We start from the raw sequence: 27,385 nt of genomic DNA on the forward strand, positions 1-27,385 counted from the left end.
CGAGTCACCATGTTTAGCCTATTTTGCATGCCTGCACTCCATCATGGGAGTCTTGAAAACACCTTGACAGACAGGCGGGCAATCTCCTCCCCCAGAATCAGAACAGTTTCTTTGCCCCGAGGCCAAACAAAACATAAGGTTGGGTAGCAAAGATGGCCCACATTGGAAAGTATGAGGCCATTCACTAGAAAATTCCTTTCTCACTTGGTGAAGCCCATACAAGGAATTATCCCACTGAATCAACCTCAGCGTGCAAAAATCCATAAGCACAGCATTAATTATGCCCAAATAGACTTTATGATGTCCTTAGGCACTCTACATTGTTGGAAACTTCAAGCCTTGGGTCAACGGTAGCTTAGCTTAACTGGTAGTGTTGGACATGAAATAGGGGGGGAGGTTTCTGTTTTCAGTCTGTTTTTTTCTTACAATTTTGCTCAAAAGTACCCAGGAGTTAAAGGGATAAAGTGGCAGGCTTATTATTATCGTGAATTTTGGCGTCGGAAAAACTAGTTTCCTTTCAATATCTGACGATATGGCTGGGAAAGTGCTGAAGATGAGGATGTCTAGTGCATGTCTACCCAATTTGGTGGAATTCGGGAAAGTATCAAATTACATGTTGCTAGCACTTTGATGGAGCATGTGATTCCAGAGAAAAATACACACACTTCCCCACCCCAAAAGGACTTATTTGACCTTGAGTCAGAGCATGGCAAAATTCTGTAATGTAGCAATAAACATTTTTTCTTGTCAGCCATCTTGCATTTTATTGGTAGTTATAATCACTGCAATCATCTGCGGGTGCCAATGCAGCTACTGGTGCTAGAGTTGGGATCGGATGATCTATCGCAGCTGCACTATCAACACCAAAAGGGATTATTATTATAATTCTGCCATTGTTCAAAGGAATCCCTGAGAGAATAATGTCATGTAATGTCATGTCTTGTAAAAGTGATCACGATCTGTTGAGGAAATGCAGTAGTTTTTTTTTACGATTTTTTTTTCAGTTTTTGTGGTATTGTGCAAAATACTACTTGATTACGCATAAATGAAGAATTGGCCTTCATTTGTCTGTAATCAAGTTTGGCTTTTTAGTAAAATGAAATTAAAAAGGGTTATGTTGATCCTTTGTTATTTTGTTTTGCGTAGAGTGCACTTAATTGATGGTGTAACATTGTTTAAACTTACATCTCCCCAAAGAGCGGCATACTCTGGTGTCTCTCGCATCTCTTCTCACGCTTTGCACGCTTTTATTATAGGTGCTCTAGATTACACCCTCGTAGCCAAGCTTCTTGTACACTTATATTTTGGAAGAAAAACCTTATAACTGAGCTCTCTGACAATACAGGGTAGATATTAATTATTATTTACTGGCATCGCCCATCAACACCACCACATAGAACATGATTAAATCAACAATGTTTATACCCCTTATGTACAGGTACATAATATTATAAATGTTTGTGTCTGTCACATTTCCAAGAACAAAAAGCAAACTGTGAGTTAATATTTCGCGAGTAAACTTCACTTTAAAAAAATTGTGCAACCTATTGTACAATATGTCAGTGCGCAGCGCAGTGCCCAGTCAACCAAACAACGAAATCGTATGAGGCCCTTCAAAATAACTCGAAACTTACGTGGATCTGCAGCACCTGCCTATTTCCAAACTTTTCAACTACGCACTACGCACATGAGTTCGCTTGACTTCACAAGTTTTAACGAGTTCACCACCCTGGAATGTGCCACCGACGGGACCCCAGCTTTGAAACCGAAAAACCTGACGTTGTTGCCCTGCAGGAAACAAAGATTGACTCGCACATCCTAGACAGCGAACTCTTCCCCCCTGAACTGGGCTATTCTATATTTAGAAAAGACAGAGTACTCGGCGGCAGAGGAGTTCTCCTGGCCATAAAATCAACGCTTAGTCCTATTCGATGTGATGTTGATACCAAGAACGCCGAAGGAGTCTGGGCCAAAGTGCGCCTGCGTGGGCAACCGCACTACTAGTAAAGAAGCAAATTACAAGTTACTTCTTCAGACATTGGCTTTTAACTAGGAGAACAAGCAGCTGGGATTGTAGGGCTAGGGGCTCATGGTATTGCTTGAAGTAGAATGTGTTCTTTGCATTCATCCGATTGAGAAAACTGTGAATTCTTGGCTACCTTGACGGAGCTGTCGTTGTGTGTGGCTGCCACCTAATGGAGGAAATGGGTGGCAGGGATTAGTTTGCATTTGCTCCATCTATCAGCGAGCTGTTCAGACATCTTTCACAGGTTTCTCAGAGCAGAACAACACCCTCACCTTCTTGCACAGGTTTTGAGCAGCAAGGAAAAACTCTGAAGGTAAAGTTCCAACAACCTTTGACTGCAAAATTGCTCTCTAAACAGTCCTCTTTGAACAATCCTCTTTACTTTAGCTCCAACACCATCGCATGGCCCCTTGCCATGTGTAGTTCCCGGTAGCACTTCAGTCAAAGTCACCTTCATGGCAGATAACATTTGGCAGATTGAGCCTGTTCTTGAACTGAGATGAAGGGCCGTCAGTCCAATAGTGAACTTTTTTAACTTCTGTTATCTTTTTTTACTTATCTTTTCTTACAAAATAGCTGAGTTACATGAATATACAAGGGACTTGTCATGTGCATTTCATCACTGATCACAGCATATGATTGATGCTGGAGTGACCCATCTGCAGTAAACACAGTGACCATTTCATTGTGCCAGTGAGCTGACATAATCATGCTTGAGTTGAAAGTTCTGCAAAATCTTCATGTACAATTATTTCTCCTGGTGCCAAGGAATCTTTGAGATAGATTAGTTCATTGAACTGTCGCCTGGTGTTGTAGACATATCTGGCATAAATGGCTTTAGCTGAGAAATGAGGTCATCCTTCACCTCACCTATTGTTCAGTTGTTCCTTCACAACTTTACTTTCATCTGTGGTTTTCCATTGGTTATAAGAAATAGCTCAGTCATCATTAACTTCACCAAATACGTCTTCAATTGCGCTACATTTTCACTCGCTGTCGACACATTTCACATTGTTGGTAACACCCAGTAGATCCTCTGCTGTCTTGGGCAGGGTTCGTAGGATGGATTTAATGCTATCAATCATCTGTTCTATATTTTCACATGCAGACTTATTGACTCTGAGTGTAATAGGCATCACCTCTGAAACTTAGAAAAGCCAACTTCAATTTTTTATTCTGTCTTGAACATTTCATAGACTTTGGCCAGGTTATAAAGCAGCAGCTTCTTTTGTCTGACTTCTTTTCCTGTTGTGGTTTTGATGGAAATGCAGTCTTTTCTTCCTAGCCTGATATTTCTATGATAGAACTTCTGAATTTCATGTACACTCTCCTAGGATAAAGCATTCTTTCTTTCATCATTTTCTAATTTTCCCTCTTTTTACTGCACAAATTTCAAGCAATGACCTCCTTTTTCCCGGTGACATGCCTTCAACAACCTTAGCAATTACACATGAAGCTTTGGAAGGGATTTTTTTGGTAGCTGCTTTTTCACCTTTCTTACAGCTTTCCCCAAACTTTGGGGAGTCAAATTATTGCCAGTCTTGCTCCAAGGTCATTCACTTACACAGCTTTCTCTTCCTGCTTCTTTCTAGCTCTCCTCAGCCTTTGCATCTATGCTATTTTTTAGCTTATATACAGCTTTTTCCTTTGTTGCATTGCCTTTCTTTCTATGTCCTTTTTTTTACTGGCTTCAAGTTGTCCTTCATCTTTCCTTATCTTCTCTCTTAGTTTTCTCATTCGTTGGTAAGACAACCAAACTCGGTAGGTGTCATGTTGGTGTCAAGGGGGTGCTCCAATATGGTCACGTGATTGTGACGTAATCACAGCTCACAGCTGCAAATCACAGCTGCACGTTTATAAACAACCAATCCGTGACGGCAGACAGATTCGGAAATATTGACGAAAGGGCATTTCATATTGACCAGCTACACCTGAGTAGGCACAAAGAAGCTGGTAGCAAGCACTAAACGTATTGGCAGATTATTTACGACAGCATTGTCCAAGATAAGTGCTAATTTATAACACTTTAATTTCATATTTAAAGACCGAAAAATAGTTAAAATTGGCTGTTGGAACATGAACGGTTACAACAGCCAAACCCTTGGGAATAATCTCCACCATGTTGATTATCTAAGCACAATTAAAAAGCATGATATTCTTGGGATCGTTGAAACACACGCAGACGGGAATTCCAAATTAGAAGTTGAAGATTATAAATATAATTACACAATAAAAACTTTTATATAAACATGTAACCAAAAGGCAACAAAACTAAGAAAGAGCTATGGGAATTCTTTTGAAGAAAAAGATTACGAGAATAAGATGCCAAGGGTATACAATAACCTCGCTAATAGAGATATAAATGCTCATAGATATAATGCATATATATAATTGAGAAGAACATGTACACTGTAATAAATTCCAAACAGCAAATTCATGTACCTAAGAAAATTTAATAGTATTAATATATTTATAATACATATTTATCAAGATTTATATGAGAAAAATATAAAAATTAAACACGAGGTTCCACTAAGGTAACAAGGCAGTTGTGTTGAGAGATTGATAAATTAGTGATTTGCTTTCCACTCACGTTTTCAGTGCAAAATCTGCATAAATTATTATCGCGCTGTGACGAAAATGTTCGTACTTTAGAGCGCACACATTATTCTGCTATAAACAGAACAATTTTAGGTGGCAAAGTCTAGGAGTGACATTTAATAAGGTTTAGAATACAAAATTTGAATTGAGCGCTCAGGGAAATTGTCCTGACATATTGACTCATTGACGACTGATTGATAACTGATTGTTCTTGAGCCCGGTGGTAGGAGGAGCTCATTGATGCTTTCCTGGATTACACAGTTCTCGAAAAAAAAACATCAAACAATGCGTTTCAAGCATTTTGAGTAGAGCTCTGTTTTCCTGATAAGCAAAGGAAAGCAAATTTGCCTCATGGGAGATATTAACGTCGATATTTTAAAAAAGCGGGCGCTGTCACTATGCGCATGATTTTTTAACAACACTTTAAACTCATTCAAACTATTGACAGGCCAACACTCATCCATAAAAAATCAGCAACGCTTATTGACAACATCTTTGTTAGTAATCTAGAACAGGTGGCAGTTAACGTCAACATTCGTTCATTCATATCAGCGGGTGAGCACATAAAAGAAAAAAGATGTATTTATGTACAATAAAGTTGAAGTTGAAGTAAAAAAATGCAATAACATCTCTTACACTTGAGCTCATGTCCACTAAGCCGAGAATAAACAAGCCACATACAAATGCTGTAACTCTAAAACGAGTATCTGCTTCGTTTGGGTTTTCTTTGTTTCGTAAATTATTGTATTGTGATAGATAAGACAGCGCGCCAGTCGTCGACTTCCGGTGTATCATTTGCAAAACATAACTACATACTTCAGTAAATTTAACTCAACAAAAAATTAGGTAACTAAACAACTCACCTTCGCATTTAGCCTTCGAAGTCTCCTTGATTTTGGCTTTTTGCCGTCGTCCTCTCGATTTCGCTGTCAAGCTCACCAAGCCTCCGATTGTTGAGGAATAGCTGGTTTCTTTTTTCCTTTGCTTCCTTCATGTACTTCCCAACTTTAAATTGCATTTTGGTTGAATTTAGTGGGAATAGATAATAAGTTCGCGCGAAATCAAAGATCAAATCAAGAAAAAAAACATAGCAACGAAGATCGAAATACACTGAATCAAATCATGGTAATTTTAAAACGGCTAATTGATCCATGACAAAATTAAAACAAGGCTTAAAAGAGCTATCTCATGGTGAAACAACAAAATGGGTTTAAATATCTAGGTATACTCGAAATGGATCTAGTGAGTTATAACTTTAAGTAAAAGAGTACAGTACTTACATTCACGTAAAACTATACCTATAAGACTTAGCTCTAGTTTTCTTTGAGGGATTATGTGTCGGTCGCAGATCTCTTTTACTAGTCATAGGGGTGCCTATCGCTGGCGAAAAAACTTTGGGCCCTGTCACTGAACTCCAATTTGCGGGTATCACGCTTGACACGGTACGGATGAAAGCGCGTTTACCCCCAGATAAACTGGCGCGATGCATTGAAGGACTGACTAATTTCTTTAGTAGAAACCGCGTCACATTACAGGAGTTGCAATCGTTAATTGGTTTATTGAGTTTTTGCAATTGCGTGATTGTGCAAGCACGTAGTTTTCTAAGAAGGTTATACGATTTAACTATTGGAGTGCGTAAACCTTATCATCATATGTTTGACTAAAGGCTGCAAAGAGGATATGCTCGTTTGGTTAACCTTTTTGCGAGACTTTAACGTTCGCTCGTTCCTTGTGTTCTGAAGATGGCTTACGTCTCTTACTCTAAAATTACATACGGATGCTGCCGGGTTGTATGGCTATGCGGGGGTTTTTGGTGAAAACTGGTTCTTTGGCGAATGCCCTGTTAGCTGGAGAACTTTTAACATTACATTTAACCCTAGCAAGTTTTTATCATAATATCACATAAAAATTGGCTTCATGCGAACAACATCGAGTGCCGTGCTTGTGATGTAATTGACACATTGATATGGACTTTTCCGGCCACGTTTGAGTGACATTTTATTATTGAATAATTAAAAAATCGATCAAGGTAATTGTATTACACATTAATTCCGTCGCTTCGGCAAAAGTGGGGACGAGAAACCGCCACAGGACACATGGCAGAGGGGGCTCGCAAATGAAGTGCGACTGCCAAAGGGAAGTACAGCCCAAGTCTGAATATTTCTCCAGGCCGTCACTTTTCAATGACTTGTGGCTTAGTATGTGTCTTAGGCATGTTGCGGGCTACGTGTGTACCAAGTTTGGTTGGATTATCTCAAAATCTGTAGAAGTTATTTAAGGTTAACTTGAATTTTGGGAAGTTTGCAAAAAAAGTCTAAACTTCAATCTTCTTCCTGAATCTTTCATAGTTAGTGTCTACTAGCATAGTTGGACCTTCCCTGTGACTTTGGGCTTGAAGAGGGCCGAGGTGTGTGAGGACCATGCGTTTGTACGCAAGAGGGATGCAATAAGACATTTGTGCGTGATGCGGCCGTGGGGGAGGACTTGGAGAGGGCCGAGGTGGACCAGTAGTTCATCTTCAAGCGCAGTATCAAATGTATCTAAAAATGTCCTTATACCTTTTTTTTTCTTTTTGGTCAACTGTAGCAAAGTAGCAATGTAGCAAATGTATCAAATGTATCTAAAAATGTCCTTATACCTTTTTTTTCTTTTTTATTGTTATTATTCACAATCGCATCCCAAAAGTTCCAAAGTGCCGGATATGAAATATATCGAGCCAAATGCAAGTCTAGGTGCTATCTTCAGGTAAGAAAAGCTTTTTGCAAAAATCATTCGGGACAAAAGCCAACAAATGGCGCACAGTTGAAAACAAAACATTCCGATGGAGACAAAAGCGTTTTTAAACGCATTAGCTGGTCTTTTGGCTCCTATCATGGGCAAACACTACAGTAGTTGAGTAGTTGTCCGGACTGTCTTTTCTTTTTTGTATATTTATCAAAGCACTTCCAGACAAAACGACGCGAACTGGTGTACATACTGTTTTGTCGACCTCGCAAACAAGGAGGAGGACTTGGAGAGGGCCGAGGTGGACCAGTATTTCATCTTCAACTTGGAGAGGGCCGAGGTGTGTAAGGACCATGCGTTTGTACGCAAGAGGGATGCAATAAGACATTTCTTCGTGATGCGGCCGTGGAGGAGGACTTGGAGAGGGCAGAGGTGGACCAGTAGTTCATCTTCAAGCGCAGTATCAAATGTATCTAAAAATGCCCTTATACCTTTTTTTTCTTTTTGATCAACTGTAGCAAAGCAGCAAAGTAGCAATGTAGCAAATGTATCTAAAAATGTCCTTATACCTTTTTTTTTCTTTTTGATCAACTGTAGCAAAGCAGCAATGTAGCAAAGTAGCAATGTAGCAATTGTATCTAAAAATGTCCTTATACCCTTTTTTTCTTTTTTATTGTTATTATTCACAATCGCATCCCCATTATTCGCATCCCAAAAGTTTCAAAATGCCGGATATGAAATATATCGAGCCAAATGCAAGTCTAGGTGCTATCTTCAGGTAAAAAAATCTTTTTGCAAAAATCATTCGAGACGAAAGCCAAGAAATGGCGCACAGTTGAAAACAAGACATTCCGATGGAGACAAAAGCGTTTTTAAACGCATTAGCTGGTCTTTTGGCTCCTATCATGGGCAAACACTACAGTAGTTGAGTAGTTGTCCGACCTGTCTTTTCTTTTTTGTATATTTATCAAAGCACTTCCAGACAAAACGAGTCGAACTGGTGTACATACTGTTTTGTCGACCTCGCAAACAAGGAGGAGGACTTGGAGAGGACCGAGGTGGACCAGTAGTCCATCTTCAACTTGGAGAGGGCCGAGCTGTGTGAGGACCATGCGTTTGTACGCAAGAGGGATGCAATAAGACATTTGTGCGTGATGCGGCCGTGGAGGAGGACTTGGAGAGGGCCGAGGTGGACCAGTAGTTCATCTTAAAGCGCAGTATCAAATGTATCTAAAAATGTCCTTAAACCTTTTTTTTTCTTTTTGATCAACTGTAGCAAAGCAGCAATGTAGCAAAGTAGCAATGTATCAAATGTATCTAAAAATGTCCTTATACCCTTTTTTTCTTTTTTATTGTTATTATTCACAACCGCATCCCCATTATTCGCATCCCAAAAGTTCCAAAGTGCCGGATATGAAATATATCGAGCCAAATGCAAGTCTAGGTGCTATCTTCAGGTAAGAAAAGCTTTTTGCAAAAATCATTCGGGACGAAAGCCAAGAAATGGCGCACAGTTGAAAACAAAACATTCCGATGGAGACAAAAGCGTTTTTAAACGCATTAGCTGGTCTTTTGGCTCCTATCATGGGCAAACACTACAGTACTTGAGTAGTTGTCCGACCTGTCTTTTCTTTTTTGTATATTTATCAAAGCACTTCCAGACAAAACGAGTCGAACTGGTGTACATACTGTTTTGTCGACCTCGCAAACAAGGAGGAGGACTTGGAGAGGACCGAGGTGGACCAGTAGTCCATCTTCAACTTGGAGAGGGCCGAGGTGTGTGAGGACCATGCGTTTGTACGCAAGAGGGATGCAATAAGACATTTGTGCGTGATGCGGCCGTGGAGGAGGACTTGGAGAGGGCCGAGGTGGACCAGTAGTTCATCTTCAAGCGCAGTATCAAATGTATCTAAAAATGTCCTTATACCTTTTTTTTCTTTTTGATCAACTGTAGCAAAGCAGCAGTGTAGCAAAGTAGCAATGTAGCAAATGTATCAAATGTATCTAAAAATGTCCTTATACCTTTTTTTCTTTTTTATTGTTATTATTCCCAATCGCATCCCCATTATTCGCATCCCAAAAGTTTCAAAATGACGGATATGAAATGTATCGAGCCAAATGCAAGTCTAATTGCTATCTTCAGGTAAGAAAAGCTTTTTGCAAAAATCATTCGGGACGAAAGCCAACAAATGGCGCACAGTTGAAAACAAAACATTCCGATGGAGACAAAAGCGTTTTTCAACGCATTAGCTGGTCTTTTGGCTCCTATCATGGGCAAACACTACAGTAGTTGAGTAGTTGTCCGACCGGTCTTTTCTTTTTTGTATATTTATCAAAGCACTTCCAGACAAAACGAGTCGAACTGGTGTACATGCTGTTTTGTCGACCTCGCAAACAAGGAGGAGGACTTGGAGAGGACCGAGGTGGACCAGTAGTTCATCTTCAACTTGGAGAGGGCCGAGGTTTGTGAGGACCATGCGTTTCTACGCAAGAGGGATGCAATAAGACATTTGTGCGTGAGGCGGCCGTGGGGGAGGACTTGGAGAGGGCCGAGGTGGACCAGTAGTTCATCTTCAAGCGCAGTATCAAATGTATCTAAAAATGTCCTTATACCTTTTTTTTCTTTTTGATCAACGGTAGCAAAGCAGCAATGTAGCAAAGTAGCAATGTAGCAAATGTATCAAATGTATCTAAAAATGTCCTTATACCTTTTTCTTTTCTTTTTTATTGTTATTATTCACAATCGCATCCCCATTATTCGCATCCCAAAAGTTCCAAAGTGCCGGATATGAAATATATCGAGCCAAATGCAAGTCTAGGTGCTATCTTCAGGTAAGAAAAGCTTTTTGCAAAAATCATTCGGGACGAAAGCCAACAAATGACGCACAGTTGAAAACAAAGCATTCCGATGGAGACAAAAGCGTTTTTAAACGCATTAGCTGGTCTTTTGGCTCCTATCATGGGCAAACACTACAGTAGTTGAGTAGTTGTACGACCTGTCATTTCTTTTTTGTATATTTATCCAAGCACTTCCAGACAAAACGACACGAACTCGTGTACATACTGTTTTGTCGACCTCGCAAACAAGGAGGAGGACTTGGAGAGGGCCGAGTTGGACCAGTAGTTCATCTTCAACTTGGAGAGGGCCGAGGTGTGTGAGGACCATGCGTTTGTACGCAAGAGGGATGCAATAAGACATGTGTGCGTGATGCGGCCGTGGAGGAGGACTTGGAGAGGGCCGAGGTGGACCAGTAGTTCATCTTCAAGCGCAGTATCAAATGTATCTAAAAATGTCCTTATACCTTTTTTCTTTTTGATCAACTGTAGCAAAGCAGCAATGTAGCAAAGTAGCAATGTAGCAAATGTATCAAATGTATCTAAAAATGTCCTTATACCTTTTTTTTCTTTTTTATTGTTATTATTCACAATCGCATCTCCATTATTCGCATCCCAAAAGTTCCAAAGTGTACTACAGTAGTTGAGTAGTTGTCCGACCTGTCTTTTCTTTTTTGTATATTTATCAAAGCACTTCCAGACAAAACGAGTCGAACTGGTGTACATACTGTTTTGTCGACCTCGCAAACAAGGAGGAGGACTTGGAGAGGACCGAGGTGGACCAGTAGTCCATCTTCAACTTGGAGAGGGCCGAGCTGTGTGAGGACCATGCGTTTGTACGCAAGAGGGATGCAATAAGACATTTGTGCGTGATGCGGCCGTGGAGGAGGACTTGGAGAGGGCCGAGGTGGACCAGTAGTTCATCTTAAAGCGCAGTATCAAATGTATCTAAAAATGTCCTTAAACCTTTTTTTTTCTTTTTGATCAACTGTAGCAAAGCAAATGTATCAAATGTATCTAAAAGTGTCCTTATACCTTTTTTTTCTTTTTTATTGTTATTATTCACAATCGCATCCCCATTATTCGCATCCCAAAAGTTCCAAAGTGCCGGATATGAAATATATCGAGCCAAATGCAAGTCTAGGTGCTATCTTCAGGTAAGACAAGCTTTTTGCAAAAATCATTCGGGACGAAAGCCAACAAATGGCGCACAGTTGAAAACAAAACATTCCGATGGAGACAAAAGCGTTTTTAAACGCATTAGCTGGTCTTTTGGCTCCTATCATGGGCAAACACTACAGTACTTGAGTAGTTGTCCGACCTGTCTTTTCTTTTTTGTATATTTACCAAAGCACTTCTAGACAAAACGACGCGAACTGGTGTACATACTGTTTTGTCGACCTCGCAAACAAGGAGGAGGACTTGGGGAGGACCAAGATGGACAAGTAGTTCATCTTCAACTTGGAGAGGGCCGAGGTGTGTGAGGACCATGCGTTTGTACGCAAGAGGGATGCAATAAGACATTTGTGCGTGATGCGGCCGTGGAGGAGGACTTGGAGAGGGCCGAGGTGGACCAGTAGTTCATCTTCAAGGGCAGTATCAAATGTATCTAAAAATGTCCTTATACCTTTTTTTTTCTTTTTGATCAACTGTAGCAAAGCAGCAATGTAGCAAAGTAGCAATGTAGCAAATGTATCAAATGTATCTAAAAATGTCCTTATACCTTTTTTTCTTTTTTATTGTTATTATTCACAATCGCATCCCAAAAGTTCCAAAGTGCCGGATATGAAATATATCCCAAAAGTTTCAAAATGCCGGATATGAAATATATCGAGCCAAATGCAAGTCTAGGTGCTATCTTCAGGTAAGAAAAGCTTTTTGCAAAAATCATTCGGGACGAAAGCCAACAAATGGCGCACAGTTGAAAACAAAACATTCCGATGGAGACAAAAGCGTTTTTAAACGCATTAGCTGGTCTTTTGGCTCCTATCATGGGCAAACACTACAGTAGTTGAGTAGTTGTACGACCTGTCATTTCTTTTTTGTATATTTATCAAAGCACTTCCAGACAAAACGACGCGAACTGGTGTACATACTGTTTTGTCGACCTCGCAAACAAGGAGGAGGACTTGGAGAGGGCCGAGTTGGACCAGTAGTTCATCTTCAACTTGGAGAGGGCCGAGGTGTGCGAGGACCATGCGTTTGTACGCAAGAGGGATGCAATAAGACATGTGTGCGTGATGCGGCCGTGGAGGAGGACTTGGAGAGGGCCGAGGTGGACCAGTAGTTCATCTTCAAGCGCAGTATCAAATGTATCTAAAAATGTCCTTATACCTTTTTTCTTTTTGATCAACTGTAGCAAAGCAGCAATGTAGCAAAGTAGCAATGTAGCAAATGTATCAAATGTATCTAAAAATGTCCTTATACCTTTTTTTTCTTTTTTATTGTTATTATTCACAATCGCATCTCCATTATTCGCATCCCAAAAGTTCCAAAGTGTACTACAGTAGTTGAGTAGTTGTCCGACCTGTCTTTTCTTTTTTGTATATTTATCCAAGCACTTCCAGACAAAACGACACGAACTCGTGTACATACTGTTTTGTCGACCTCGCAAACAAGGAGGAGGACTTGGAGAGGGCCGAGTTGGACCAGTAGTTCATCTTCAACTTGGAGAGGGCCGAGGTGTGTGAGGACCATGCGTTTGTACGCAAGAGGGATGCAATAAGACATTTGTGCGTGATGCGGCCGTGGAGGAGGACTTGGAGAGGGCCGAGGTGGACCAGTAGTTCATCTTCAAGCGCAGTATCAAATGTATCTAAAAATGTCCTTATACCTTTTTTTTCTTTTTGATCAACTGTAGCAAAGCAGCAGTGTAGCAAAGTAGCAATGTAGCAAATGTATCAAATGTATCTAAAAATGTCCTTATACCTTTTTTTCTTTTTTATTGTTATTATTCCCAATCGCATCCCCATTATTCGCATCCCAAAAGTTTCAAAATGACGGATATGAAATGTATCGAGCCAAATGCAAGTCTAATTGCTATCTTCAGGTAAGAAAAGCTTTTTGCAAAAATCATTCGGGACGAAAGCCAACAAATGGCGCACAGTTGAAAACAAAACATTCCGATGGAGACAAAAGCGTTTTTCAACGCATTAGCTGGTCTTTTGGCTCCTATCATGGGCAAACACTACAGTAGTTGAGTAGTTGTCCGACCTGTCGTTTCTTTTTTGTATATTTATCAAAGCACTTCCAGACAAAACGAGTCGAACTGGTGTACATGCTGTTTTGTCGACCTCGCAAACAAGGAGGAGGACTTGGAGAGGACCGAGGTGGACCAGTAGTTCATCTTCAACTTGGAGAGGGCCGAGGTTTGTGAGGACCATGCGTTTCTACGCAAGAGGGATGCAATAAGACATTTGTGCGTGAGGCGGCCGTGGGGGAGGACTTGGAGAGGGCCGAGGTGGACCAGTAGTTCATCTTCAAGCGCAGTATCAAATGTATCTAAAAATGTCCTTATACCTTTTTTTTCTTTTTGATCAACGGTAGCAAAGCAGCAATGTAGCAAAGTAGCAATGTAGCAAATGTATCAAATGTATCTAAAAATGTCCTTATACCTTTTTCTTTTCTTTTTTATTGTTATTATTCACAATCGCATCCCCATTATTCGCATCCCAAAAGTTCCAAAGTGCCGGATATGAAATATATCGAGCCAAATGCAAGTCTAGGTGCTATCTTCAGGTAAGAAAAGCTTTTTGCAAAAATCATTCGGGACGAAAGCCAACAAATGACGCACAGTTGAAAACAAAGCATTCCGATGGAGACAAAAGCGTTTTTAAACGCATTAGCTGGTCTTTTGGCTCCTATCATGGGCAAACACTACAGTAGTTGAGTAGTTGTACGACCTGTCATTTCTTTTTTGTATATTTATCAAAGCACTTCCAGACAAAACGACGCGAACTGGTGTACATACTGTTTTGTCGACCTCGCAAACAAGGAGGAGGACTTGGAGAGGGCCGAGTTGGACCAGTAGTTCATCTTCAACTTGGAGAGGGCCGAGGTGTGTGAGGACCATGCGTTTGTACGCAAGAGGGATGCAATAAGACATGTGTGCGTGATGCGGCCGTGGAGGAGGACTTGGAGAGGGCCGAGGTGGACCAGTAGTTCATCTTCAAGCGCAGTATCAAATGTATCTAAAAATGTCCTTATACCTTTTTTCTTTTTGATCAACTGTAGCAAAGCAGCAATGTAGCAAAGTAGCAATGTAGCAAATGTATCAAATGTATCTAAAAATGTCCTTATACCTTTTTTTTCTTTTTTATTGTTATTATTCACAATCGCATCTCCATTATTCGCATCCCAAAAGTTCCAAAGTGTACTACAGTAGTTGAGTAGTTGTCCGACCTGTCTTTTCTTTTTTGTATATTTATCCAAGCACTTCCAGACAAAACGACACGAACTCGTGTACATACTGTTTTGTCGACCTCGCAAACAAGGAGGAGGACTTGGAGAGGGCCGAGTTGGACCAGTAGTTCATCTTCAACTTGGAGAGGGCCGAGGTGTGTGAGGACCATGCGTTTGTACGCAAGAGGGATGCAATAAGACATGTGTGCGTGATGCGGCCGTGGAGGAGGACTTGGAGAGGGCCGAGGTGGACCAGTAGTTCATCTTCAAGCGCAGTATCAAATGTATCTAAAAATGTCCTTATACCTTTTTTCTTTTTGATCAACTGTAGCAAAGCAGCAATGTAGCAAAGTAGCAATGTAGCAAATGTATCAAATGTATCTAAAAATGTCCTTATACCTTTTTTTTCTTTTTTATTGTTATTATTCACAATCGCATCTCCATTATTCGCATCCCAAAAGTTCCAAAGTGTACTACAGTAGTTGAGTAGTTGTCCGACCTGTCTTTTCTTTTTTGTATATTTATCCAAGCACTTCCAGACAAAACGACACGAACTCGTGTACATACTGTTTTGTCGACCTCGCAAACAAGGAGGAGGACTTGCAGAGGGCCGAGGTGGGCCAGTAGTTCATCTTCAACTTGGAGAGGGCCGAGGTGTGTGAGGACCATGCGTTTGTACGCAAGAGGGATGCAATAAGACATTTGTGCGTGATGCGGCCGTGGAGGAGGACTTGGAGAGGGCCGAGGTGGACCAGTAGTTCATCTTCAAGCGCAGTATCAAATGTATCTAAAAATGTCCTTATACCTTTTTTTTTTTATCAACTGTAGCAAAGCAGCAATGTATCAAATGTATCAAATGTATCTAAAAGTGTCCTTATACCTTTTTTTTCTTTTTTATTGTTATTATTCACAATCGCATCCCCATTATCCACATCCCATGCAAGTCTAGGTGCTATCTTCAGGTAAGACAAGCTTTTTGCAAAAATCATTCGGGACGAAAGCCAACAAATGGCGCACAGTTGAAAACAAAACATTCCGATGGAGACAAAAGCGTTTTTAAACGCATTAGCTGATCTTTTGGCTCCTATCATGGGCAAACACTACAGTAGTTGAGTAGTTGTCCGACCGGTCTTTTCTTTTTTGTATATTTATCAAAGCACTTCCAGACAAAACGAGTCGAACTGGTGTACATACTGTTTTGTCGAGCTCGCAAACAAGGAGGAGGACTTGGAGAGGACCGAGGTGGACCAGTAGTTCAACTTCAACTTGGAGAGGGCCGAGGTGTGTGAGGACCATGCGTTTGTACGCAAGAGGGATGCAATAAGACATTTGTGCGTGATGCGGCCGTGGAGGAGGACTTGGAGAGGGCCGAGGTGGACCAGTAGTTCATCTTCAAGCGCAGTATCAAATGTATCTAAAAATGTCCTTATACCTTTTTTTCTTTTTTATTGTTATTATTCACAATCGCATCCCAAAAGTTTCAAAATCCCGGATATGAAATATATCGAGCCAAATGCAAGTCTAGGTGCTATCTTCAGGTAAGAAAATCTTTTTGCAAAAATCATTCGGGACGAAAGCCAACAAATGGCGCACAGTTGAAAACAAAACATTCCGATGGAGACAAAAGCGTTTTTAAACGCATTAGCTGGTCTTTTGGCTCCTATCATGGGCAAACACTACACTAGTTGAGTAGTTGTACGACCTGTCTTTTCTTTTTTGTATATTTATCAAAGCACTTCCAGACAAAACGAGTCGAACTGGTGTACATACTGTTTTGTCGATCTCGCAAACAAGGAGTAGGACTTGGAGAGGACCGAGGTGGACCAGTAGTTCATCTTCAAGCGCAGTATCAAATGTATCTAAAAATGTCCTTATACCTTTTTTTTTTTTTGATCAACTGTAGCAAAGCAGCAATGTAGCAAATGTATCAAATGTATCTAAAAGTGTCCTTATACCTTTTTTTTCTTTTTTATTGTTATTATTCACAATCGCATCCCCATTATTCGCATCCCAAAAGTTCCAAAGTGGCGGATATGAAATATATCGAGCCAAATGCAAGTCTAGGTGCTATCTTCAGGTAAGACAAGCTTTTTGCAAAAATCATTCGGGACGAAAGCCAACAAATGGCGCACAGTTGAAAACAAAACATTCCGATGGAGACAAAAGCGTTTTTAAACGCATTAGCTGGTCTTTTGGCTCCTATCATGGGCAAACACTACAGTACTTGAGTAGTTGTCCGACCTGTCTTATCTTTTTTGTATATTTACCAAAGCACTTCTAGACAAAACGACGCGAACTGGTGTACATACTGTTTTGTCGACCTCGCAAACAAGGAGGAGGACTTGGGGAGGACCAAGATGGACAAGTAGTTCATCTTCAACTTGGAGAGGGCCGAGGTGTGTGAGGACCATGCGTTTGTACGCAAGAGGGATGCAATAAGACATTTGTGCGTGATGCGGCCGTGGAGGAGGACTTGGAGAGGGCCGAGGTGGACCAGTAGTTCATCTTAAAGCGCAGTATCAAATGTATCTAAAAATGTCCTTAAACCTTTTGTTTTCTTTTTGATCAACTGTAGCAAAGCAGCAATGTAGCAAAGTAGCAATGTATCAAATGTATCTAAAAATGTCCTTATACCCTTTTTTTCTTTTTTATTGTTATTATTCACAACCGCATCCCCATTATTCGCATCCCAAAAGTTCCAAAGTGCCGGATATGAAATATATCGAGCCAAATGCAAGTCTAGGTGCTATCTTCAGGTAAGAAAAGCTTTTTGCAAAAATCATTCGGGACGAAAGCCAACAAATGGCGCACAGTTGAAAACAAAACATTCCGATGGAGACAAAAGCGTTTTTCAACGCATTAGCTGGTCTTTTGGCTCCTATCATGGGCAAACACTACAGTAGTTGAGTAGTTGTCCGACCGGTCTTTTCTTTTTTGTATATTTATCAAAGCACTTCCAGACAAAACGAGTCGAACTGGTGTACATGCTGTTTTGTCGACCTCGCAAACAAGGAGGAGGACTTGGAGAGGACCGAGGTGGACCAGTAGTTCATCTTCAACTTGGAGAGGGCCGAGGTTTGTGAGGACCATGCGTTTCTACGCAAGAGGGATGCAATAAGACATTTGTGCGTGAGGCGGCCGTGGGGGAGGACTTGGAGAGGGCCGAGGTGGACCAGTAGTTCATCTTCAAGCGCAGTATCAAATGTATCTAAAAATGTCCTTATACCTTTTTTTTCTTTTTGATCAACGGTAGCAAAGCAGCAATGTAGCAAAGTAGCAATGTAGCAAATGTATCAAATGTATCTAAAAATGTCCTTATACCTTTTTCTTTTCTTTTTTATTGTTATTATTCACAATCGCATCCCCATTATTCGCATCCCAAAAGTTCCAAAGTGCCGGATATGAAATATATCGAGCCAAATGCAAGTCTAGGTGCTATCTTCAGGTAAGAAAAGCTTTTTGCAAAAATCATTCGGGACGAAAGCCAACAAATGACGCACAGTTGAAAACAAAGCATTCCGATGGAGACAAAAGCGTTTTTAAACGCATTAGCTGGTCTTTTGGCTCCTATCATGGGCAAACACTACAGTAGTTGAGTAGTTGTACGACCTGTCATTTCTTTTTTGTATATTTATCAAAGCACTTCCAGACAAAACGACGCGAACTGGTGTACATACTGTTTTGTCGACCTCGCAAACAAGGAGGAGGACTTGGAGAGGGCCGAGTTGGACCAGTAGTTCATCTTCAACTTGGAGAGGGCCGAGGTGTGCGAGGACCATGCGTTTGTACGCAAGAGGGATGCAATAAGACATGTGTGCGTGATGCGGCCGTGGAGGAGGACTTGGAGAGGGCCGAGGTGGACCAGTAGTTCATCTTCAAGCGCAGTATCAAATGTATCTAAAAATGTCCTTATACCTTTTTTCTTTTTGATCAACTGTAGCAAAGCAGCAATGTAGCAAAGTAGCAATGTAGCAAATGTATCAAATGTATCTAAAAATGTCCTTATACCTTTTTTTTCTTTTTTATTGTTATTATTCACAATCGCATCTCCATTATTCGCATCCCAAAAGTTCCAAAGTGTACTACAGTAGTTGAGTAGTTGTCCGACCTGTCTTTTCTTTTTTGTATATTTATCCAAGCACTTCCAGACAAAACGACACGAACTCGTGTACATACTGTTTTGTCGACCTCGCAAACAAGGAGGAGGACTTGGAGAGGGCCGAGTTGGACCAGTAGTTCATCTTCAACTTGGAGAGGGCCGAGGTGTGTGAGGACCATGCGTTTGTACGCAAGAGGGATGCAATAAGACATTTGTGCGTGATGCGGCCGTGGAGGAGGACTTGGAGAGGGCCGAGGTGGACCAGTAGTTCATCTTCAAGCGCAGTATCAAATGTATCTAAAAATGTCCTTATACCTTTTTTTTCTTTTTGATCAACTGTAGCAAAGCAGCAGTGTAGCAAAGTAGCAATGTAGCAAATGTATCAAATGTATCTAAAAATGTCCTTATACCTTTTTTTCTTTTTTATTGTTATTATTCCCAATCGCATCCCCATTATTCGCATCCCAAAAGTTTCAAAATGACGGATATGAAATGTATCGAGCCAAATGCAAGTCTAATTGCTATCTTCAGGTAAGAAAAGCTTTTTGCAAAAATCATTCGGGACGAAAGCCAACAAATGGCGCACAGTTGAAAACAAAACATTCCGATGGAGACAAAAGCGTTTTTCAACGCATTAGCTGGTCTTTTGGCTCCTATCATGGGCAAACACTACAGTAGTTGAGTAGTTGTCCGACCTGTCGTTTCTTTTTTGTATATTTATCAAAGCACTTCCAGACAAAACGAGTCGAACTGGTGTACATGCTGTTTTGTCGACCTCGCAAACAAGGAGGAGGACTTGGAGAGGACCGAGGTGGACCAGTAGTTCATCTTCAACTTGGAGAGGGCCGAGGTTTGTGAGGACCATGCGTTTCTACGCAAGAGGGATGCAATAAGACATTTGTGCGTGAGGCGGCCGTGGGGGAGGACTTGGAGAGGGCCGAGGTGGACCAGTAGTTCATCTTCAAGCGCAGTATCAAATGTATCTAAAAATGTCCTTATACCTTTTTTTTCTTTTTGATCAACGGTAGCAAAGCAGCAATGTAGCAAAGTAGCAATGTAGCAAATGTATCAAATGTATCTAAAAATGTCCTTATACCTTTTTCTTTTCTTTTTTATTGTTATTATTCACAATCGCATCCCCATTATTCGCATCCCAAAAGTTCCAAAGTGCCGGATATGAAATATATCGAGCCAAATGCAAGTCTAGGTGCTATCTTCAGGTAAGAAAAGCTTTTTGCAAAAATCATTCGGGACGAAAGCCAACAAATGACGCACAGTTGAAAACAAAGCATTCCGATGGAGACAAAAGCGTTTTTAAACGCATTAGCTGGTCTTTTGGCTCCTATCATGGGCAAACACTACAGTAGTTGAGTAGTTGTACGACCTGTCATTTCTTTTTTGTATATTTATCAAAGCACTTCCAGACAAAACGACGCGAACTGGTGTACATACTGTTTTGTCGACCTCGCAAACAAGGAGGAGGACTTGGAGAGGGCCGAGTTGGACCAGTAGTTCATCTTCAACTTGGAGAGGGCCGAGGTGTGTGAGGACCATGCGTTTGTACGCAAGAGGGATGCAATAAGACATGTGTGCGTGATGCGGCCGTGGAGGAGGACTTGGAGAGGGCCGAGGTGGACCAGTAGTTCATCTTCAAGCGCAGTATCAAATGTATCTAAAAATGTCCTTATACCTTTTTTCTTTTTGATCAACTGTAGCAAAGCAGCAATGTAGCAAAGTAGCAATGTAGCAAATGTATCAAATGTATCTAAAAATGTCCTTATACCTTTTTTTTCTTTTTTATTGTTATTATTCACAATCGCATCTCCATTATTCGCATCCCAAAAGTTCCAAAGTGTACTACAGTAGTTGAGTAGTTGTCCGACCTGTCTTTTCTTTTTTGTATATTTATCCAAGCACTTCCAGACAAAACGACACGAACTCGTGTACATACTGTTTTGTCGACCTCGCAAACAAGGAGGAGGACTTGCAGAGGGCCGAGTTGGACCAGTAGTTCATCTTCAACTTGGAGAGGGCCGAGGTGTGTGAGGACCATGCGTTTGTACGCAAGAGGGATGCAATAAGACATGTGTGCGTGATGCGGCCGTGGAGGAGGACTTGGAGAGGGCCGAGGTGGACCAGTAGTTCATCTTCAAGCGCAGTATCAAATGTATCTAAAAATGTCCTTATACCTTTTTTCTTTTTGATCAACTGTAGCAAAGCAGCAATGTAGCAAAGTAGCAATGTAGCAAATGTATCAAATGTATCTAAAAATGTCCTTATACCTTTTTTTTCTTTTTTATTGTTATTATTCACAATCGCATCTCCATTATTCGCATCCCAAAAGTTCCAAAGTGTACTACAGTAGTTGAGTAGTTGTCCGACCTGTCTTTTCTTTTTTGTATATTTATCCAAGCACTTCCAGACAAAACGACACGAACTCGTGTACATACTGTTTTGTCGACCTCGCAAACAAGGAGGAGGACTTGCAGAGGGCCGAGGTGGGCCAGTAGTTCATCTTCAACTTGGAGAGGGCCGAGGTGTGTGAGGACCATGCGTTTGTACGCAAGAGGGATGCAATAAGACATTTGTGCGTGATGCGGCCGTGGAGGAGGACTTGGAGAGGGCCGAGGTGGACCAGTAGTTCATCTTCAAGCGCAGTATCAAATGTATCTAAAAATGTCCTTATACCTTTTTTTTTTTATCAACTGTAGCAAAGCAGCAATGTATCAAATGTATCAAATGTATCTAAAAGTGTCCTTATACCTTTTTTTTCTTTTTTATTGTTATTATTCACAATCGCATCCCCATTATCCACATCCCAAAAGTTCCAAAGTGCCGGATATGAAATATATCGAGCCAAATGCAAGTCTAGGTGCTATCTTCAGGTAAGACAAGCTTTTTGCAAAAATCATTCGGGACGAAAGCCAACAAATGGCGCACAGTTGAAAACAAAACATTCCGATGGAGACAAAAGCGTTTTTAAACGCATTAGCTGATCTTTTGGCTCCTATCATGGGCAAACACTACAGTAGTTGAGTAGTTGTCCGACCGGTCTTTTCTTTTTTGTATATTTATCAAAGCACTTCCAGACAAAACGAGTCGAACTGGTGTACATACTGTTTTGTCGAGCTCGCAAACAAGGAGGAGGACTTGGAGAGGACCGAGGTGGACCAGTAGTTCAACTTCAACTTGGAGAGGGCCGAGGTGTGTGAGGACCATGCGTTTGTACGCAAGAGGGATGCAATAAGACATTTGTGCGTGATGCGGCCGTGGAGGAGGACTTGGAGAGGGCCGAGGTGGACCAGTAGTTCATCTTCAAGCGCAGTATCAAATGTATCTAAAAATGTCCTTATACCTTTTTTTCTTTTTTATTGTTATTATTCACAATCGCATCCCAAAAGTTTCAAAATCCCGGATATGAAATATATCGAGCCAAATGCAAGTCTAGGTGCTATCTTCAGGTAAGAAAATCTTTTTGCAAAAATCATTCGGGACGAAAGCCAACAAATGGCGCACAGTTGAAAACAAAACATTCCGATGGAGACAAAAGCGTTTTTAAACGCATTAGCTGGTCTTTTGGCTCCTATCATGGGCAAACACTACACTAGTTGAGTAGTTGTACGACCTGTCTTTTCTTTTTTGTATATTTATCAAAGCACTTCCAGACAAAACGAGTCGAACTGGTGTACATACTGTTTTGTCGATCTCGCAAACAAGGAGTAGGACTTGGAGAGGACCGAGGTGGACCAGTAGTTCATCTTCAAGCGCAGTATCAAATGTATCTAAAAATGTCCTTATACCTTTTTTTTTTTTTTGATCAACTGTAGCAAAGCAGCAATGTAGCAAATGTATCAAATGTATCTAAAAGTGTCCTTATACCTTTTTTTTCTTTTTTATTGTTATTATTCACAATCGCATCCCCATTATTCGCATCCCAAAAGTTCCAAAGTGGCGGATATGAAATATATCGAGCCAAATGCAAGTCTAGGTGCTATCTTCAGGTAAGACAAGCTTTTTGCAAAAATCATTCGGGACGAAAGCCAACAAATGGCGCACAGTTGAAAACAAAACATTCCGATGGAGACAAAAGCGTTTTTAAACGCATTAGCTGGTCTTTTGGCTCCTATCATGGGCAAACACTACAGTACTTGAGTAGTTGTCCGACCTGTCTTATCTTTTTTGTATATTTACCAAAGCACTTCTAGACAAAACGACGCGAACTGGTGTACATACTGTTTTGTCGACCTCGCAAACAAGGAGGAGGACTTGGGGAGGACCAAGATGGACAAGTAGTTCATCTTCAACTTGGAGAGGGCCGAGGTGTGTGAGGACCATGCGTTTGTACGCAAGAGGGATGCAATAAGACATTTGTGCGTGATGCGGCCGTGGAGGAGGACTTGGAGAGGGCCGAGGTGGACCAGTAGTTCATCTTCAAGCGCAGTATCAAATGTATCTAAAAATGTCCTTATACCTTTTTTTTTTCTTTTTGGTCAACTGTAGCAAAGTAGCAATGTAGCAAATGTATCAAATGTATCTAAAAATGTCCTTATACCTTTTTTTTCTTTTTTATTGTTATTATTCACAATCGCATCCCAAAAGTTTCAAAATGCCGGATATGAAATATATCGAGCCAAATGCAAGTCTAGGTGCTATCTTCAGGTAAGAAAATCTTTTTGCAAAAATCATTCGGGACGAAAGCCAACAAATGGCGCACAGTTGAAAACAAAACATTCCGATGGAGACAAAAGCGTTTTTAAACGCATTAGCTGGTCTTTTGGCTCCTATCATGGGCAAACACTACAGTAGTTGAGTAGTTGTCCGACCTGTCTTTTCTTTTTTGTATATTTATCAAAGCATTTCCAGACAAAACGAGTCGAACTGGTGTACATACTGTTTTGTCGATCTCGCAAACAAGGAGGAGGACTTGGAGAGGACCAAGATGGACAAGTAGTTCATCTTCAACTTGGAGAGGGCCGAGGTGTGTTAGGACCATGCGTTTGTACGCAAGAGGGATGCAATAAGACATTTGTGCGTGATGCGGCCGTGGAGGAGGACTTGGAGAGGGCCGAGGTGGACCAGTAGTTCATCTTCAAGCGCAGTATCAAATGTATCTAAAAATGTCCTTATACCTTTTTTTTTCTTTTTGATCAACTGTAGCAAAGCAGCAATGTAGCAAAGTAGCAGTGTAGCAAATGTATCAAATGTATCTAAAAATGTCCTTATACCTTTTTTTTTCTTTTTTATTGTTATTATTCCCAATCGCATCCCCATTATTCGCATCCCAAAAGTTTCAAAATGACGGATATGAAATGTATCGAGCCAAATGCAAGTCTAGGTGCTATCTTCAGGTAAGAAAATCTTTTTGCAAAAATCATTCGGGACGAAAGCCAACAAATGGCGCACAGTTGAAAACAAAACATTCCGATGGAGACAAAAGCGTTTTTAAACGCATTAGCTGGTCTTTTGGCTCCTATCATGGGCAAACACTACTGTAATTGAGTAGTTGTCCGACCTGTCTTTTCTTTTTTGTATATTTATCAAAGCACTTCCAGACAAAACGAGTCGAACTGGTGTACATACTGTTTTGTCGATCTCGCAAACAAGGAGGAGGACTTGGAGAGGACCGAGGTGGACCAGTAGTTCATCTTCAACTTGGAGAGGGCCGAGGTGTGTGAGGACCATGCGTTTGTACGCAAGAGGGATGCAATAAGACATTTGTGCGTGATGCGGCCGTGGAGGAGGACTTGGAGAGGGCCGAGGTGGACCAGTAGTTCATCTTCAAGCGCAGTATCAAATGTATCTAAAAATGTCCTTATACCTTTATTTTCTTTTTGATCAACTCTGGCAAAGCAGCAAAGTAGCAATGTAGCAAATGTATCAAATGTATCTAAAAATGTCCTTATACCTTTTTTCTTTTTAATTGTTATTATTCACAATCGTATTCCCATTATTCGCATCCCAAAAGTTCCAAAGTGCCGGATATGAAATATATCAAGCCAAATGCAAGTCTAGGTGCTATCTTCAGGTAAGAAAAGCTTTTTGCAAAAATCATTCGGGACGAAAGCCAACAAATGGCGCACAGTTGAAAACAAAACATTCCGATGGAGACAAAAGCGTTTTTAAACGCATTAGCTGGTCTTTTGGCTCCTATCATGGGCAAACACTACAGTACTTGAGTAGTTGTCCGACCTGTCTTTTCTTTTTTGTATATTTATCAAAGCACTTCCAGACAAAACGAGTCGAACTGGTGTACATACTGTTTTGTCGACCTCGCAAACAAGGAGGTGGACTTGGAGAGGACCGAGGTGGACCAGTAGTCCATCTTCAACTTGGAGAGGGCCGAGGTTTGTGAGGACCATGCGGTTGTACGCAAGAGGGATGCAATAAGACATTTGTGCGTGATGCGGCCTGTGGAGGAGGACTTGGAGAGGGCCGAGGTGGACCAGTAGTTCATCTTCAAGCGCAGTATCAAATGTATCTAAAAATGTCCTTATACCTTTTTGTTTCTTTTTTATCAACTTTAGCAAAGCAGCAATGTAGCAAAGTAGCAATGTAGCAAATGTATCAAATGTATCTAAAAATATCCTTATACCTTTTTTTTTCTTTTTTATTGTTATTATTTCCAATCGCATCCCCATTATTCGCATCCCAAAAGTTTCAAAATGCCTGATATGAAATGTATCGAGCCAAATGCAAGTCTAATTGCTATCTTCAGGTAAGAAAAGCTTTTTGCAAAAATCATTCAAGACGAAAGCCAACAAATGGCGCATTGTTGAAAACAAAACATTCCGATGGAGACAAAAGCGTTTTTCAACGCATTAGCTGGTCTTTTGGCTCCTATCATGGGCAAAAACTACAGCAGTTGAGTAGTTGTCCGACCTGTCGTTTCTTTTTTGTATATTTATCAAAGCACTTCCAGACAAAACAAGTCGAACTGGTGTACATGCTGTTTTGTCGACCTCGCAAATAAGGAGGAGGACTTGGAGAGGACCGAGGTGGACCAGTAGTTCATCTTCAACTTGGAGAGGGCCGAGGTTTGTGAGGACCATGCGTTTCTACGCAAGAGGGATGCAATAAGACATTTGTGCGTGAGGCAGCCGTAGGGTAGGACTTGGAGAGGGCCGAGGTGGACCAGTAGTTCATCTTCAAGCGCAGTATCAAATGTATCTAAAAATGTCCTTATACCTTTTTTTTCTTTTCGATCAACGGTAGCAAAGCAGCAATGTAGCAAAGTAGCAATGTAGCAAATGTATCAAATGTATCTAAAAATGTCCTTATACCTTTTTTTTCTTTTTTATTGTTATTATTCACAATCGCATCCCCATTATTCGCATCCCAAAAGTTTCAAAATGCCGGATATGAAATATATCGAGCCAAATGCAAGTCTAGGTGCTATCTTCAGGTAAGAAAATCTTTTTGCAAAAATCATTCGAGACGAAAGCCAAGAAGTGGCGCACAGTTGAAAACAAGACATTCCGATGGAGACAAAAGCGTTTTTAAACGCATTAGCTGGTCTTTTGGCTCCTATTATGGGCAAACACTACAGTAGTTGAGTAGTTGAGTAGTTGTCCGACCTGTCTTTTCTTTTTTGTATATTTATCAAAGCACTTCCAGACAAAACGAGTCGAACTGGTGCACATACTGTTTTGTCGATCTCACAAACAAGGAGGAGGACTTGGAGAGGACCGAGGTGGACCAGTAGTCCATCTTCAACTTGGAGAGGGCCGAGGTGTGTGAGGACCATGCGTTTGTACGCAAGAGGGATGCAATAAGACATTTGTGCGTGATGCGGCCGTGGAGGAGGACTTGGAGAGGGCCGAGGTGGACCAGTAGTTCATCTTCAAGCGCAGTATCAAATGTATCTAAAAATGTCCTTATACCTTTTTTTTTCTTTTTGATCAACTGTAGCAAAGCAGCAATGTAGCAAAGTAGCAGTGTAGCAAATGTATCAAATGTATCTAAAAATGTCCTTATACCTTTTTTTTTCTTTTTTATTGTTATTATTCACAATCGCATCCCAAAAGTTTCAAAATGCCGGATATGAAGTATATCGAGCCAAATGCAAGTCTAGGTGCTATCTTCAGGTAAGAAAATCTTTTTGCAAAAATCATTCGGGACGAAAGCCAACAAATGGCGCACAGTTGAAAACAAAACATTCCGATGGAGACAAAAGCGTTTTTAAACGCATTAGCTGGTCTTTTGGCTCCTATCATGGGCAAACACTACAGTAGTTGAGTAGTTGTCCGACCTGTCTTTTCTTTTTTGTATATTTATCAAAGCACTTCCAGACAAAACGAGTCGAACTGGTGCACATACTGTTTTGTCGATCTCACAAACAAGGAGGAGGACTTGGAGAGGACCGAGGTGGACCAGTAGTCCATCTTCAACTTGGAGAGGGCCGAGGTGTGTGAGGACCATGCGTTTGTACGCAAGAGGGATGCAATAAGACATTTGTGCGTGATGCGGCCGTGGAGGAGGACTTGGAGAGGGCCGAGGTGGACCAGTAGTTCATCTTCAAGCGCAGTATCAAATGTATCTAAAAATGTCCTTATACCTTTTTTTTTCTTTTTGATCAACTGTAGCAAAGCAGCAATGTAGCAAAGTAGCAATGTAGCAAATGTATCAAATGTATCTAAAAATGTCCTTATACCTTTTTTTTCTTTTTTATTGTTATTATTCACAATCGCATCCCAAAAGTT

General features: G+C 40.9%; 1 protein-coding gene and 2 long non-coding RNA genes across 3 annotated transcripts in view; 1 reads left to right on the forward strand and 2 right to left on the reverse strand.

Annotated features, from left to right (window-relative positions):
• Positions 1-332: 332 nt before the first annotated feature.
• On the forward strand, positions 333-9,267 carry LOC125557618. The gene is made up of 2 exons (XR_007305343.1): positions 333-7,372; positions 7,568-9,267. It is a non-coding gene; the product is annotated as an uncharacterized LOC125557618 (long non-coding RNA).
• Positions 8,611-11,180, reverse strand: LOC125557617. The gene is made up of 2 exons (XR_007305342.1): positions 10,747-11,180; positions 8,611-10,059 (listed from the first exon to the last, which is right to left on the reverse strand). It is a non-coding gene; the product is annotated as an uncharacterized LOC125557617 (long non-coding RNA).
• A 644-nt stretch (positions 11,181-11,824) lies between these two features.
• Positions 11,825-27,385, reverse strand: part of LOC125557473 — a 29,226-nt gene continuing 13,665 nt past the window's right edge. Inside the window, exons 6-8 of the mRNA XM_048720117.1 lie at positions 22,566-23,157; positions 16,543-22,486; positions 11,825-15,392 (exon numbers count right to left, since the gene is read on the reverse strand). The gene's annotated coding sequence lies outside the window, so the exon portion shown is untranslated. The remainder of the gene's footprint in view (positions 15,393-16,542; positions 22,487-22,565; positions 23,158-27,385) is intronic.

Source organism: Nematostella vectensis, chromosome 12 (assembly GCF_932526225.1).
Source record: "Nematostella vectensis chromosome 12, jaNemVect1.1, whole genome shotgun sequence".
NCBI lineage: Eukaryota > Metazoa > Cnidaria > Anthozoa > Actiniaria > Edwardsiidae > Nematostella > Nematostella vectensis.